Below are 17,671 nucleotides of genomic sequence, written 5' to 3' on the forward strand. Positions count from 1 at the left end.
GCAATTTCCCAATCATTTTCACATGGAGTAGCATTTGAGTAAAGACATGGATGCCAGTAAAGGTAAAATGTTTCTATTCCAGGAAAAGGAGCTTTAACAATAATAATCTGTGTTAGGTTACAGATTCTCTTTACACTGACATCAACGGGATAGTTTGCAATGAAAGGTGTTCAGTGGTTAAAGGTAAGAAAAAAATGGTGCCCAGGGGACCATTACTGGGAAACTTGCCTAAGAATAGGTAAATTATGCTGGTGGAATAGACATGACCTGTTTTCTTGGATTTGAACAGTGCCAATAATGATCATCAATCAAGCTTTGAGTTTCTCAGCCTGTGCACCCACCTGGTACCATTGCAACCACGATTACATCTATTGCAAAGCTGGCAGAGATGAAGGTGCAGCTTCACCAAGCTCCAAACTTATGGCTCTATATCATCTTCAATGCCTAAAGAAAACCGAAGCAATGACTTTTTATTTCAATCTGTAGCTGAAAGAAGATCATTTATGGACAGAAAAATGCTTCTGCTGTGAGTCCTTTTCTTCACTACCTATGAAAATCCAAACCTGATAACCTATTGCTGCACAGAAAAGCAAGAATTTTTAAAGTTCCACAGGCTCAATCACCTCAGTAGTATTTCTCTCTCTCTCTTTTTTTTTATAAATGCATTCAGATTTCATGGTATTCAGTTTTATTTCACATGTCCACACACGGCTGAGTGGTAGTTCTCCCTTGATGAACTTCCTGATCTTCTCCATTTCACCACCTTTAATTAGAATTTCAGCTAAGACTGGTACTTTTTCTATAACCCAAAATGACAAGATGTCATGGGAACCATAGTTGGTAGCAAAAGTAGCCCCCTGGCTCTGACTGGGCAATGGCTTTGGGAAGAATCTTTAATGAGATCAATGGAAGATTTGCTTTTGCCTCTCTTCTCTGTTAGAGCCATGCAGAGAAGGGAAAGTAAACAGCTGTAAAGATATTGGTCTCTTTTGACTTCTCCATACAGGAAAACCAAATTTCTGACCTTTGAAGGAACAGTTAAATTATCTGTGAAGCTGAGATGAAGGCTTCATGAATAAAATCATCATCTAAAATAGTGTTCATCCAGAGCAGAAGCATGGCATCTCCCCTTAGTCTTAGGAGCTGAGAGAGAACCGGTGATTGGGAAAAATGTCAAAAGCTTACAAGAGAGAACTTTTGAACTGTTGGCCAATTTTGCTTTGCTCCTGTAAATTTTCTTCACTTGCCATGTTCCTTTTGCAAGAAAAAAAAAAAAAGAACAACTAACAACAAAAAAAACCCCAAACCTATAAACATTAGTTAGCTTTGTGGTGAGGTGCTTGTCTGCCAACCTGAGGTCAGAAGCAGAGCTGGGATCCCAAGAGCGAGGCTTTGTATTACAGTATTGTATTTTTGATGCGGTAGTTGAGAGTCAATTACTGTTTCCATTATAAACCCTGTTTTCCAAGGGTTTATACCTCAACCATTCTCATTTCCATCATGCTGAACTTGGCGTACGAGCATTATGGGTACACGATTTTTAAATAGAATAAATGAGGTTGGCCCATTTTTAGACACAGAGCAGTCAGAAACTGTTTGTCAGTTGGTTTTGATTTTTATTCTTTGTATTTCACAAACTAAACTACAGTTTCACTTTTAAAACTAGATTGCTTCAGAGAATTAGTCTCTGTGGTTGGGTCTGATACCTCTCAGCACTTCTAAGAAAAACTTAATTGCGTTTTTTTTTAAATACAAAAGCCTGTTGACAAAATTCTCCCTTCAAGAGCCGATTTTCTTTGTGTGATTTCAGCTGCTAAGGCTCATAAGCCACATGTCCCAACAGACTGGTGCATATCGAGTCACTTACAGCTCAAAGGTGGATTTTACCCGAGTAACTTACCTCATTTTGGAAAACTGGGGGCAGTGCATCAACTCAGACCTCAACATCTCCAGTCATAACCTTTCCGGTGACTTCAGAAAGCTTTGGACCTGAGAGACCTGGAGGAATTGTCTCACTGTTTTCCCCACGGATGATTCAAGGTTGACTGTGCAATGTAGGGCAGAGGGAGGGCTGTGTCACGGTCCAGGTGAACCCTAGAACTGAGTGTGCCCTTGATAAAGACCGAAATCCAGATGGCCACTGGCTGCTGGATCCCTCCATCTGGGCTGCATGTCACTCCCTAATTGCACACAGCAGATGCTAATTGCTTAAAAGCTACTTCAGCTTAGAAAACTCCCTTTGCCAAGGCCACAACGAATATTTTTCTTTGACTTCAATTTCCGTGCATTCCTTCCACCTGAATTTCCTGCATTTTTTTCTATTAATTGAAGATAGCTGGGATCACAGGGCAGTGACACAAAAGTTGCACAATTTGGCTTTCCCACCGTCAGACTGACTCACGTTCAGTTCATCGCTGCGAACGCCTGTTTCTGGAGAAAAGGTTTGCCTCCTCCCAAGTACAAAGAACTCAAAGTTAGTTTTTACTACAAAGGTTTCTGGTATTTTTCCCCAGCAGAACTGCTCTAAAGTCTAAAAGCAAAGCAGAGTCTGTTCCCTATGAACCAGCTCCCTACCTTTTAAGGTGACCAATAACACCCTTAAGTTCTGAAATACAATCCCACTGGCACCTTAAATTTTTTTTACAAATCATTCTTAGAGTACACCAGTAAGATATGCAAGCTGGACCGTACTAATTTTCTTCTTTGGGAAAATGAATCACAGCAGAGCTGTGACTCACCCAGAATCGCACAGAGGATCAGGGTCAGAGGCAGGAGGAGAACAAACATCCCAATTCCCACTGCCATGCGTTGCTTTCCCAGGGCAGAAACTGAGCAGAAAACTATTAGGTTCTAATCCAAACTTGTGATGGTGATTGATTTCAACAAGCTTTAGGACAAAACCTATTTATTGTGGAAGAAGAGATACGTGAATCCAGCCTAACATGTGTAATATCACCCAGCTTTGCCACCTCTCCTCACACCCCACAGCAAGATGAAGTACCAAAGCAGTAGACAGAACACCAGTCTTCATCACTGCTGAAGTTTGCATCATGTTGTCAGGCTGATGCAATTTTTCTAACATGTAAGGGATAGGGCCTGTTTCAGGGGTGAAATGCAGAGTTTTGGGTTGCCATCTTCCCCTTCACCATCTATCTCCCATCACCACAGGCTGTTTGTGCTGAGAGTGCACGCTCAGATCATGTTTTTGTGAACACTGACAAGAACAACTTTCTTGAAAGCTATCAAAGGCATCCTCATTATCCTTTATGGGCTGTGTAGAAAATGTCTCCACTATTAGACATTTAACTGGAGTGCAGCAGAATGGTTTTGCTGGCCCCCTCCAGTTCTTCGGGTAAAAGCTCTGTTCATAATCAGTTTCTGCTTTTTTTAATGACCCTCAAGAGGTCCCTTCTGGTACACTTCAGTTCCCTTTCTAGTGTCCCATTGATTTTACAGACTTTAGGAACTTGCTCTTAACCTTCTGCTTTTTCCCTGGATCACTACTGAATGATTAGGCACTACACAGCCTTTTGTTACCCGGTACACTGAGAGTGATATCTGGAGAATTAAAACACCAGTTATAATAACATTTGCTGGGGAAAGAGACTGCTCTTCTCTCAGGGCTATTGACCCTATTTATGTGCACGCATTTCTAAGAGGACAAGAATGACTTCAGACTCATCAGAACAAAATACAGGACAATCTGCTTGAGTATGAGATTGAAATGCAGCCTAGTCTGTGCTTGTACAGTGGATTTTAGTAGCAGAAGTGGAAGCAGTTAGTGTTGGGAAGGATGGGCCAGAGCCTGGAATATGGTGGGCAGTGTGTAAGAATAAAAAGTAGAGATTAAAGAAAAGGATTTTAAAGGATTTTCCAACTAAAGCGTTTCCAGTTATCTGATTTGATTCACATGGAGCCACAGCACTGCCAAAAATGCTCGTTGGGGGTTTTTTTGAAGTCAGAGAAGTTTGAGAATTACTTCTTAAGACATGCCAGGTAAATTCAAAGAGAGGGATGCTTGGTGCAAGGACATCCTCCTAACCACAGAATAGCAGTGCCACAGGCTGTGATTAAATGTGCTGTTCCTCCCAGGGACTCTGATCCTTCTCAGATGCTCATTCCACCAGAATCCTGCTGCAGGAATCATAGAATCACAGAATGGTTTGGGTTGGAAGGGACTTTAAAATCATCTCGTTCCAACACCCCCACCGCAGGCAGGGACTTTCCTACATGATTTTTAGGGCTTTTTCTTCCGCTATGTCCTCTGCAAGCATCGCATCAAACTTTTTGAAGGTAGACTAGTTACTTGAGAAAGATAAAGGACAGAATTCTGATATCATCCTGCAAAGCACCCCACACACACAGATTTTCCCAGGAGGGTGAAGTTCAGGAAACTCCATTTGCATCAACAGGTTTGAACCAGCGTGTGGAGACGATTGCAGCCCAATTACCGCCCGCCCTCGGCTCCTGCTGCCTCGCCGAAAGATGCTGGGAGGGAGGGGGGGGGGAAAAAACCCTCAAGCTTAAAACCAGAAAAAGAAATCGCATCGTTGTTGTGGTTGTTGAGATGCCAGCTGAAAAGGAATCATTATAGAGAGGTTGATACTTTCAGGGGGAGACAGAGGACTCACCCGAATGATCCCAGTTAAGGGCCTTAACAGAGAGACGGCTTAACAGCTCTTTGGAACTGGTGAGTCTCCCTGCTTGGCTGAGTTTGAATTGTGTGTTACTTGCAGTAACATCTCACAAATAGGGATACCCCTCCTTTGAAAAACTGGTTGCTCCCAAAATAGCAGCACAATTTAGCAATATTTTGTATCGAGACAATTACATTGTAGTATTATTGTAGTCTTAGTACCTCATTAAAACAAAAAAATGTTAAATCCTTGTTTTGTTGAACACAAGAGATGAATAGTAAATATTGATTTAGAATGAATGCAAACATTTCCCTAGGAGTGGATAATTACAGCCTTTCTATGCAAAACACTTATATTTGAAGAAGCACTTCACTTACTTTGCCATGTGGTATACATTCTTTAGTACATTTTAAATTATACGTTGTCCTGGACAGTGTCTGCTCTATAATTTCTTGTGTCTCTACACCAGAGTCAGTATGTAATTTTAAACTGCAAACTTTCTGCCAACGAGAAGGGGAGAACAAGCTTAACTCTTTCCCTTAGCTGGGCTCAGAAATCAGTTCAGACTGCACACAGAGTCACAGGGCCCGTGAGCTCAGTGCTGGAGCAGCAAGGAAGGAGTTCGGTGTGGCTGGAATTTCACAGAGATGCTGCTCCCAGCGCTCCTCGTTTTCACACGGCATTTTCTGATTACGTCCGAGGCTCCGTGTGCTCTCGTTTCCTACCAGATCACAAGGAGTCCAAAAAGTTTGAACAAAAACCTCGACTTCCAGAGAATTCACAAATGAACTGAATGCGTGAAAAAGAGTGCCGAGGTTGAGAGCATTCGAGCACATATCTGAAACAAATAATTTATTCTACTTATTTTGGCATTCAGATGGGCAGTTCGTTTGCAGGCTGACATGGGGTGCTTGGCTTTTTCCAAGGAGGGGCAGGCATCCATATGGTCCTTCATCAAAGGAGGGGACAGAATGTATGCTCTACACCCTATAGCCCTAGTCAGCCATTTTAAACTGTAGGTTTATTAGGTTGAAAAACTGGGGTATAAATTCATACACAGCCTAATCAGGCGACGTGAATGTGAAGACAATATGCCCCTGCAGAAACCTGAGAGATTAACATGAATTACTTGTGAGTTTTGTTATCTTATATAACCACAAGCACTCTTACTGCATATATTTTATGGGCCAAGTTTTCCAAACCTGGGACCTTGCACCTAAATTACTTTATTTTCATGAATATTCACATCCTCATCTCCCCATCCCCAAAACAGAGAGAAGCCTAAATGGATATTTAAACTCATCCTAGTTTAAGCAGCATTTAAGGATGCACTTACAGCCCCTTGACACATCATGCAAGGAGAGGCTTGGATACAGAAACCTTGGGCCCCACAGAAGATTAGTGACTGTGGTTAATTCGTTGCAGTAATGAGCAGTGCAATGGTACTCAAAGGAAGAGCAAACAGGAGCTGAATGTGATTCCAGACATTGACCACAAATTGCATTGACTAACCCAGCACACGGAATAAAACCCCAGCGCTGGTAGGAGGCTGCTACATGTGCCATATACTCTGAATATCCTCAACTTTTTCTGTAAAACATGTAAAACAATCTGTAGCTACGAGACAAGAGGAAGTGGCCTCAAGCTGTGCTGGGGAGGTTCAGGTTGCACATTGGGAAGATTTTCTTCGCTGAAAGGATGGTAAAGCATTGGAATGGGCTGCCCAGGGAGGTGGAGTCCCCATCCCTGGAGGTGTCCAAGGAAGGACTGGACGTGGCACTCAGTGCTCTGGGCTGGGGGACAAGGTGGGCATCGGGCACAGGTTGGACTTGATGACCTTGAAGGGCTTTTCCAACCTTAATGATTCTGTATTCTATGATTTTACAAGTCTTACACCCACACCCACACACTGGCACACTCATGCTTGCTCACAAAGCAGATTCCTGCTGGTTTTTTAGCCTGGGAATCCACTGAGTATTTATTACTGTACATTAGAGATAAGCATAGGTTTAAGGAAAAGTTGTGTTAGGGTAGAGGTGGAAAGCAGGGAAAGAAACTAGATAAATTTAAATAAAATAGATTTTATTATTTCAGAATGATTTCCTGGACAGGGGAAAAGGGGAGAATGAAAAAAAAAGAAAAAAAAAGAAAAAAAAAGTGTATCAAAATACAGCAAGTTCTAACCAAAACAGTAAAAGATTGCTGGGAGAACCAACGAAATGCTGATGCCCCTTATTTCCTCCAAGATCCTTCTCATGAGCCCCACACTTCACCCACCACCAAATCCTTTCCACACTGAGGTTTTATCCAGCAGTTGATCGTATGGAGATACATTTCCCTAATGTGTGCTTCCTGAGACACAGCTTTGTACTTCCAGAGAAGCTTAGCAGAGCATTAAGGCAAGAGACTTCAATCCTGTGGGCAAAGTTATGTGTCTACAAGGAAAATATTCAACCTCCCCACTTGGCACCTCCCTCCCCCTGTGCTATTTGGAGGTGGCCACATCTCTACAGCAGCACCCAGGATAGTCCTGCTCAGAGCAACTGAAGAAACCTTCCTCTGGAATTTACTTGCTTTAAAATTAGCTCTTCCCCTTGCCCCCTATTCCGAGGATTTGCATAAGCATAGGGGAAAAGACGACACGAGATAAAAATAAATGTGGCCGCTGCGGATCCAAAATCAAGGGGAAAGTGTCAGGGCAGTGTTTTGCTTTGGGTTTTAGTGGAGACAAAATAACTGAAACTACTAGGAAAGATAACGTATGACTAAGAAAATTCCCTGAGCAATCAGAGGATGTGTTTTCAGCTTTTTTACATTCTAGTTTTATTTTCTCACAGCAACGAAATAGGATGAGATTGGAGTCCCATGACCAAGCTGGCGCAATCCACGCACCCTACCTGGATAATCACGGGCTGTAAATCATCATTTTATAAGAATTTAACTTTTCAGCTTCCAACATAATCAAACGTAGTGGTGAGGGGGCCACTAATCATGACAAAAAATATACTTCAGCTTCTTTCTTGAAGTGCCAACTCCAATAAGTTCTCCGAGTGAAATTAAATGCATGCTCTTATTCCAAACCACAGTTTCCCCCTGGGATGGCCTGATCTCAAGTGGGGGCTGAAAGGCCAGTTGTACCACAGCCCAGGGTTACACCCATTTTTGCAGTTTTTTTTAACTACTGCATGTAGTATAAATTGTGTTCCAGCCCACTCAGTGACTGTGCTTTCCAGCATTGGTAATAAAAAAAGATGTCTTCATAGTTTCCACATTCCAGAGCTAACGAGTGGGCCAGTCCATATCTTCCCTCGGTTTCTCACAGTTTTGTGTTTGTTTGCTTTAAAGGCTTCTCTGAGAAGTTAGGGGCAGAAAAGGGAGAAAGATCTGGTGTGTGGCGCAAGTGACGGTTGGCGCCGAGTCTGAGAACAGTAACAAAGAGTCATTCTAAAGTAGAAATTAAAGTGGAAAAGACCTATTAGTCCATGTGCTCCGTCTCCCTGCCAGTGTGAGGTTGCTCCATGGAGTGATGCTTTCTCGCAGGCTCAGTGCTGAGCTCCCTGTTCCTGCCACCAATACGCTCCTGACCCGAAATCGCGACATTTCAGCGCAAAACGCAGCCCTTGACGCCCCAACAGTGCAAATCCTCGAGGAGGGCATTTCACTTCCTGAAGGCCTCCCAGAGGCCCAGCATCTCCTCTCCACATGCTGTGGGGATGCCAGGAAGACCCTGCCCAGACCAGTCCTCCCGCAAAAGAGCCGGCTGCCAGCCACTGCCCTGCCACCACACCGGCCAAAGCAAACATCACACCATGCAAATTTATAACAAAAAGTGGAGCAGAGGCCAAGCACAATGCCCTCCTGGTGGGAGGAAGTGTGGAGACAAGATTTTTTCTTTTTTGTTTTTTCCTTCTTTTTTTTTTCACCCCCTTCTTCTTGGAAGGGAGGAGAAATGTTTCTTGGCTCCTCACTGTGAAATGCAGCACTGGCAAGGGAGAGGGAGCAAATCCAGGCACTGGCTTCAGCAGATATCGATCTCTGTGCACACTGAAGTGGATCGTGACCTTTGGCAACCTCACCCTCGGCCAGAGACTGAGGTCAGGGAAGACTGTCTGAGATGGAAAGAGCCATTTTAGTCACGTTTTAATCTTATAGTCCCTCAAAGGGTACGAAATCCTGGAGAACGTACGTGTTCTGCAACACAAGGCAAGAGCTGCAGCAGGGTGGACAAACTGGAAGGAAGGGGTGGTGTGGGGTCAAGTTTTTCCATCCCAGTTCCCAGATCATCTCCAGAAAGCTGATGGCATAGAAGGGAGCTAGAAAGGGTGAAGTCCTTTGCCTGTGGCATGAGTCAGATGTAGAGGCAGAAGAAAACAGTGGAAGCACAAATGGGCGCACACTATTAAAAAAAAAAAAAAGCCTAATTTTATGCTTTAACAATACTGGCACTCAGGAAAGATGCAGTTCTTAAAGCTGTCATGTGTTTAGAACTCCAGTATTCCCCTCCAGACACATCCATCCTCCATTCACAGGACTGATGGCCAACGCATTCAGGGCTAACTCGGCGCATTCCTGATCCCTGGGACCCGCTCTGCGTGTGCAGAAGAACTTCTCACAATGCAGGCAGTTGATCTGCACACACTGCAGGCTTTGTCCAGGACTTCTCCATGTCAGGCATCCAAACTGGAGCTGCTGAAGTCCGGAAACAGCCCAGACAAATAGCCAAACACTATTTCTCTGTATGCAGAATATTTCTAAGCAGAATAAGGGCACTTGGATTATCCCGCCTGTGTAGGGGAACAACCTTAAAAGTCCATGATGGGATTTTAAGCACTCATCACACAAGCCAGGTAGGGAACAAGCCTCTGTATGGAATGATAATCATGAGTAGGAGAAGCAAATCTGAATTTCCTAGCTCAGAGAAGGCTCCCAGGGCTGATGGAGGCTGTACTTACCGTACGAAAGTGTTAACAAGCAGTGAAAGAACTGAAGCGCATCTAATTAAAAATGCATACCAAGGCATAAAGACAGAGTATAAGAGTAAACAAATGGCAGAGACCAGATTTGTTTGCAATAAATGAAGAGGAAAACACCACACAATGCAAACTCATCCAGCACGGAGGATACGGAGGGAGGCAAGCAGGGAAAGGCACCGCTCCACAAAAAACCTCCCAGAGCAAAGTACGAGGCAAGGGAAAAGCACAGGGCATGCCCAAGCATGGACAAGCAGGACAAAGGAGGTGCTGAGACACAGCCCTTGGTAGGAACATTTGCCATTTCAAAACAGGTACCACACTGCAATCTGGTTAGACCAAAAGATGCTGCCAAGCAGAGCTCCAGCTCAGCATACAAACAGGCCATCATGGGACACACAGCAAAACAAAGCCTCCTGGAAAACAGTACATTTTACTATCTCAACTTTAAAATATCCAGAGATAGGCAGAAAGATACTGAGTTGGGCTGAGAGGTTGGGGTTGTCCTGAAAGAGCCACCTCTGGGTCCATAAACTCATGGCTATTAATATGAGTGACACTGCCTGATCTGCGTTGGGGTTTCAGAAATAAAAAGATCATTGAATCCTAGAATGGTTTGGTTTGGAAGGGACCTTAAATCTCATCTATTCCAATCCCCTGCCTTTGGCAGGGACACCTTCCACTAGACCGTGTTGCTCCTTGCCCCTTCCAACAGAGCCTTGAGCACTTCCAGGGATGGGGCATCCACAGCTTCTCTGGGCAACCTGTGCCAGGGACTCATCACCCTTGCAGGGAAGATGTACAATTAGAAGAGCTCTTACATCCAGGAAATACTGACACCCTCCACCGCTGACATTTTCATCGTTCCTGACTCTGAACAATGCTGGAAAATAAAGTCCAGCTGCTCTGCCAAGACTTGCGTATGTCACACCTTAACCACAAGGAAACCACGGGCTCTCCAGAGCCGGCAGGAACTCAGAGCCATTGACAGCAGATTGTCCTGTCTTCCCTTACCCCAGTCACGAGGCCACCTTCCTTTCTTCAATAATTATCTTTTTTTAGGTCCTGCAGCACTGAACAATGGTGATCACACCATTTCCCAAGAAGCAGCGTTTACTCGATTACTGCGGACCACTGTCATCTGTTTGTTTTCTCAACACACGATAGGCCACTGCCTTCATCCCCTTGGGATTCCCAGCCAAGCGCAGTTCCCATCCAAATGGGGATAGAAGTTCAATTTTATTTCACGGTTTCGTCTCCCTTACAACAAATCTTTCCTGACAGTGTTTTCTGACTGCTAAACTGTTCCGTTTTGAGCGACTGATCTAAAACATCTGTCTTGTAGATTAAAAGCAACGTCGAAGGGATACTGTGACGCTCCTCCGAAGGTGTGGAAGATTTTGAACACCAAACCAGTGAGCAACAGGAGGAAACTTTTAGGCAAACACGTGCCCTGCACCGTGTGGATTTTGCGGAGTGCGTCTCTCCCCGGAAAGTTTTGCCAACTGCCACATAATACAGGAAGTCGTGCTTCAAAATATTTAAGGTTGCATTTCTCACCATTTCCTTCTTATCTTTCATAAGACTCACATTTTAAAATGTCAGCTTACATATGGGAATGTTTAATCTCAAGGATGCTGATCCGTCGGGAAACTTTTTTAATCTTCTCCAAAAGTTTTTGGTTTCTTTTTTTTCCCTGCTCTGCTTCTCTCCTCTCTTAATGGTTTGCTCCTGTTTGGGTCATACCTGGTTTCTTAGCTATTACCCACCAGCCTTAAACTATCCTTCCCTTAAAGCAGAGGGGACTTTTATACACCTTTTGTAATGTGGTAGGGGAGGGGAATATTACATTCCCCTGATACTTTAGATTTCCAAGAAACACAATAAGATGATAAAACAGCAAATTTCATTCAGAACAGATTTAAACTGTGAAAAGTTTTTGTGTAATGAAGGCACAGTGTTAGTTCTGCAATAGGTCTGAATACCAATGCCAATGTTTGGCATTAGATTTTTGTTTCAATTCCATTACTTCCACTTTGCCATGTTACTGTATTTATTTTTAGTGTATGTGTTCCTTACTGCCAATTTAAATACATTTAATGTTAAGCACACACCAGTTTTTCAATACCTTTCTGTAATTTGGCTGTATAATTAGCTTTCCAAAATATGATTTATTTTAGTTAAGTTTTGGCAAGGAAGCAGGGGGCATAGGGGGTTCTTCAGTGCAAGCACAAATTTACTACTGGCAACACTGCTATGAATGGCATGGACAGCAGCATCAGAAATCCATCTTATTCACAGAAAGGCCAAATCTACTGGGGATTAAATGTAGCCTTTCTCCACCCTCCCCTTCCCCATCTCCCTTGGCTACCCTCCAACGTTTACCAGCTCAGGGATGGAACTGGGACTTATTCCTTGATTCAGAAAAAGGAGCTATTAGAAGGCAACACCAGTTCTGAGTGTGCTGGACTGTGTCCAGGCAAAATTTGTTCATTTCTTAATAACAACATCGCATCCTTCTAGGTCATTAATAAATAAAGGGTTTGGAGGGGCGATAAAAGGATTTTTCTTTTTCCTTTACTAAATGAAACTGTTACTATAAAGGCCCTACATAATTCGCAGTAACCTGTGGTATCATAATAAACTGTGTTCTTTGGCCTCCAGCTCATACAGTGCTTAAGAATATGTTTAACTGTGAGAGTGAATGTGACCCTCATTTAAAAAAATAAATAGAGATATTTCCCTGCCTTGGAACATAAATGCCAACATCTAGACATGTGGGCACCTGTGCACTTTGACTCTTGGAAACAACCACAGTGAGGTCAGTGGCAACCAAACACATCAGTTTCTGCATATTGTAGAAGACATTTTGTGCACAGCTTTCTTCAGAAAGCTCCCAATCACATCAGGAACAGACTGTGTACATCTTCCCCTCTCCCAAAACCAGTGGATCAAAAAGCAGAGGACAAGCAGCCATCTCTAACAAGTGTTTTAGACTTTTTGCTTCAGGCTAAAGGACCTGTCTGTGTGGGTGTGAGCAGTCCTGGACACCAAAGAAAGAACCAGTATCACACAAAAAACCCACCAGCAATTCCAAAAACTATAGTGAAAGAAATTATATTTACTATAAACTAAAAGATTATATAATGGGGGGGTAGATATATATGTATATATCTCCATATAGCCTGGGCATCAACAGACAACCATTCCAACTACCAATGCTGTGTTAAGGGTTGTCTCTAGAACAGATCCTTTGGGAACAGATTTTTTTCTGGGAATATTTTTCTATTTCTGATGACAGTGTTTATGTCATAGTGCGTGATGAACTAAAATGTTTTGGAAATCTTTTGGGGACAGCAAACGAAAGTAAGAATGCGCATCTAAACCCCACTGCCATCTCTTTTCCACTCTGTGCCTTAATCATAAATCAGAATAGATTGAAAGAGAATGGAAGGGACCTTTAAAGGCCATCTAGTCCAAACCCCCTCCAATGAGCAGGGACATCTTCCACTTGACCAAGTTGCTAAAAGCCTCATCCAACCTGCCCGAGGACAGGGCAGTCACCACTTCTCAGGACAACCTTCTTCAGTGTTTTACCACGTTCATTATAAAAATTCTTCCTTATTTCTAATCTAAATCAACCCTCTTTCAGTTTATTCCTTGTCCTATCACAACAGGCCCCGCTAAAAGCTTTGCTCCCATTTTTCTTACAGGGAAAGCATGTGATTTTCCCTGTTTCCTCCTGTGACGGAGCACTAACAAATACAACCCTGTACCTTTTGGATTAATAATCTACATGCAAGAATGCAGCCCTGACCAATCAAAAAAAAAAAAGCCACCTCATTCATAGTTTTAAGATATAACATGACCCTGGTGAATCCTGCCCTGCATGCAGCTCTCCAGACCCTTCAGAAAGAGGTGAGGTTTCACGGTGCCAACGTGGCTGAGGAATGGGGTCAGCTGCAGCCTCCCCCAGCCTCACCTTTCCCGTGTGATAAACAGGATGTCTCTCACTGATGTCTCAGGCCTTTCCCCCAGTCAGACTGAGAAATGGGGACACTGCACATCCTCTTACACCACTCAGCTACGAAACTGGTGTGGGGCTTTGAATAATTAACAGGAACGACCAGCCTCGGCTGCTTACAGGAGTCATCAAGAGAGATTAGCTGGAAGCAAGTACTGATGCTCTTAAACTTCTTATGTCTACAGCTGGCCTTGTTTTTTTCCTGTTTCATTTAGCACCAAATCCTCCAGGTGCTTATGGGGCAGAGCTGACACAGAGCTGTAATGGGGGCTCATCCCGCCACCACCACAGAACCCAATCCCAGCTCAGGAGCTGCCCCACAGCAGGTCTGTCCCCCACGTTGGCATATCTACCCCACCTCGATGGAATCAAGCTCAAATTATCTCAATTTTGCTCGTTGTGCCACAAAAAAAAGCGTATGAGCTGCAGTCCATCATGCTAAATCATTTTAGCACCTCCTTTACCCTACATGGACTTGCAGTGCTGAGAGCACATTTGTATTTTTCTCCTGCTACTTTGGATTTATACAAAGAATGCCCCAATTTCCATTTATTTGTGACAGAATATCGCCTGTCTTCTTGTTTTATCTCTTCAGCTTAAGAAAAATAACACAGGACATGATCGCCACTAACAAGATGGCACTTTCTATATAACTTTTCCTGCTGTGTTGTTTTATTTACCAGCTTTCAAATCCCTAACCTTCGTCTCTCCAACTTCCTTTTAAATGAAAGGATCCTCTTGTCTCTGTGAAGTTCCCATCATTTACACTGGTTTGCATGTTAAAGTTTCAGCATCCATTTAGTCAGTGACGGTTATTCTGCTTAATGACTCCTATACCCCTGTTAATACTCTTTTATCTGGCTCTAATATTTTAAGATCTTGTCTAATATTAATGCTAAATGCTAATATTAAAGATCTGCTGCTAATATTTTAAGCTCTGGCTGGTAGTGTGATAATGTTTGGGGAGGTGCTTCATTGTATTGGAAGGACCTCTGGGTAAATTTTAAGGTCCTTTATGACTATTGCATAGAAATCTAAGCAAAATAAATGGAATATGGGGACAGATTTTAGCAATTTATTTATGGTGTATCCTGCCAGCAATGAGCTCAGAATCAGGTTGAAAATGTATTTGTGTGTGGGCATGTGAGTGTGTGTCTCTCTGCACTTCTCCAATTAACCAGAGAGAAAAATAGCCCCAGTGTGAGGCAGAGGTGGGGGACATGTGCAGCCTCCCCTCCATCCAGTTACAGTCAGTGCTGCTACTTCAGGGGATGCTACAGGGATAGGGAAGGAGGTGGCTGCTGTCCCACAGGAATTCCAGCCCTGTGTTACAATTCCTCCAGTATTTTTGATCAGTTTTTGGTATATACCTACAAACTGCCACGTTTATCTCATAGCAATGGAACATCCTAAAAATGTATAGGGGGTTAGGAAAAAAATTTTTAAAAAAAATTAAATTAAACTCCTCCTATTTCAATGTCAGCCTATTAACATGAACCTCTACCACGTGCAAAGGGAGAAGAGAATCCAGTCCTCCCCTGAAGAACAAGCTCCTCCACTAAAAATAACACACAGTGCAGTATTTATTTCACCGTGGTTTAAGAGTTAATGAAAGATTTGCACCTGTACAGCTGTTGCAGACTGAAACTATCTTGTGGAGCGAATGTGTTTTCTGGTTGAGACAGTTGTAAATGCCTTGAGTAAAAACACTGAGGACTGCTAATGGATAGGTTTATTTTAAAGCATGCCATCTGCTATCAATCATAGAGAAGTATAGGAAGCAAGTTTGGCTGTGCTCCCTCCTTGTGAGCCTGATAAAGATAGGGCTGTGGTACTCTGGAACATTTAGTACTCAAGAGAATAAAACATCAAACCTACTCAGCAGCTCCACTAACAATAATAAAAATGCCTCTGCCTAAAGGTGACATTCTGAATTTACGATTATTTGTGTCTATAAAGTGTATTCTTTGGCTCCTGACTCATTCTGACTGTCTCACTACAAGAACAATACATTAAGCCTGCCTGAAGTAAATGGAAATCCTATCCTTTTATTAAAGCAGCAGCCAGTACCTGAGATGTTCTAATGCCCTGTAGGACCCAAAGAAGGTTTTCTACTCTGAGTGTTAATTCTTTTGGTAGGATCAAAGTCAACTGCAGAGAAAATGTTTATTTTGTGTACTCAGAACTAAACCCTTCTCCAGGTAAATGTAGTTTTAAAAGAAGAAGAATAAAAACAAGAAAACCCAAGGCAGACTCTGAATATGCAAATGATCATCAAGCAAAGGCTACAGAAACTGCAATTCACCCCAATAGCTCATATTTTATGCTACTTAGGATTTGAGACAAGAAAAGCTTACTCAGTAAGAATCTGCCCAGGAAAACCATGCACAAAATTCCCGAAAGGTGTGTGCCAATCTTCCTTCCTAGCTGTGAATTCCACATCTGCTGAGATTCTCCACAAGTGAATCCAGGGATCTTTTTTTTACACATAATTTTTTTCTCCTTTTTTTTTTTCCCCCCTACACTGGATTTTCCTCAGAAAAAGGCAGTTGGAAGATACAGAGCTACTTCCCCAAGACACACAAGCATTTGGTTGACTTCAGAGGTATGAATCATTCCCTTGGCTAACACCACATCCCTCTTTTCTCGTTTGCCCTCTGGTACCCCACTGATCAGGGGCTCTTGAGCCTGCTTGCTTAAAAAATAATTAAATATATAACACTTCCTGGCACATTCACCAGCTATAAAAAACACTTAGCAATGAAACACGCCGGATCCGATAACATTAGGCTCCTATCTCCTATCTGCAGCTTAACAAAATTCCCTTGCAAGCCTGCTGCTGATGGAAAGCATTGCTGTGGAAGCTTGGGGAAAACCCACCTGGTGATCAAGCTCATGAGTCTAATTAAAGTTAATAGACAAATTAAAAGTGGGCAAAAAATTAGAACGGCAGCATGGAAAAAGAAAAGCGTAAGCACTAGGAAGAGAAGGAAGATAAAATGCAATGGGAAAAGTGAGTTTCCCTTTGAAGTCTGTTCTGGAAAGTGATGGCGTTTCTTTCAATGCCCCACACACCCTGAATTCTTTACACAGTGGGCCAAAAGTCCAAGTAGAAAAACAGAAAGCAGAGAATTAGGCTTAGGAAGTTCACAATACTAAATCAAGGCTGGTTTTGTGCCATATTCACCATTTTGGTCTTCAGGAGTTACACTGTCTCCAAAGTTCATGGTGAAGTGACCACTTGTTTCCAAGTATAATTTTAATCCCCTTATCTAGGGACCCAAAGAATGGAAAAATAAGTTTCTATGTAAGGATCAAAACTACTGGATACTTGAAATTAATAAGATGAAAGATTATAAATAAAATTAGGAGACTATAGAGATTGAAGAAAACCACAAAGATAGAGAAGGTTGTTCTAAGGGAGATGGAACAGCTCTGAGCAGGTTGGGAGAAGTTTGCTTGGTCAGTCGGCTGCAGAAACACAGAAATACTGGAATCAATGCAGGAATATAGGAAAGCACAGCTCAAGCAACAGGAAAAACTGGAAAACAAGCAGTTATCAAGACTTCCATGCTCAGCAACACCTGAGAAATAACTCCCTGGAGGTACTTCTCAGCTCTAGGCGAAGATTTCCAAATAACTCCCTTTCAGGAGCAACATCCCCACTCATAAGGAAAGAAACATGAGTGGCCATCTCTCATTACTGAGCTCTGTACCAAAACCAGTCACTCAGACGCTTCAAGAAGAAGGACAGTAAGTCACATAAGGGCACATCATAACACTGAGGTCTCAGACCAGTCATGACCATAACAACCTCCAGCAAAAAGAGTTCAGCAAAACTCCAGCTACCAAAAAATGCTAATTGCATTGAATCTTTCACAAAGACGTAGCTGTTTCTCAAAAAATGTCATTGCCAGGATGTCGTTTGAAGTCTGGGGTGAGGGATTTGGATAGCCAGGGGGAAGAGAGAGAAGTCAATCCAGACTCACCCATCACTGATGATTGCGTGTCCAGGGACGGTGGGAGGTCCAGTTCAAATC

Source organism: Neopelma chrysocephalum, unplaced genomic scaffold (genome assembly GCF_003984885.1).
Source record: "Neopelma chrysocephalum unplaced genomic scaffold, ASM398488v2 Primary Assembly neopelma1_103b, whole genome shotgun sequence".
In the NCBI taxonomy this organism is placed as follows: domain Eukaryota; kingdom Metazoa; phylum Chordata; class Aves; order Passeriformes; family Pipridae; genus Neopelma; species Neopelma chrysocephalum.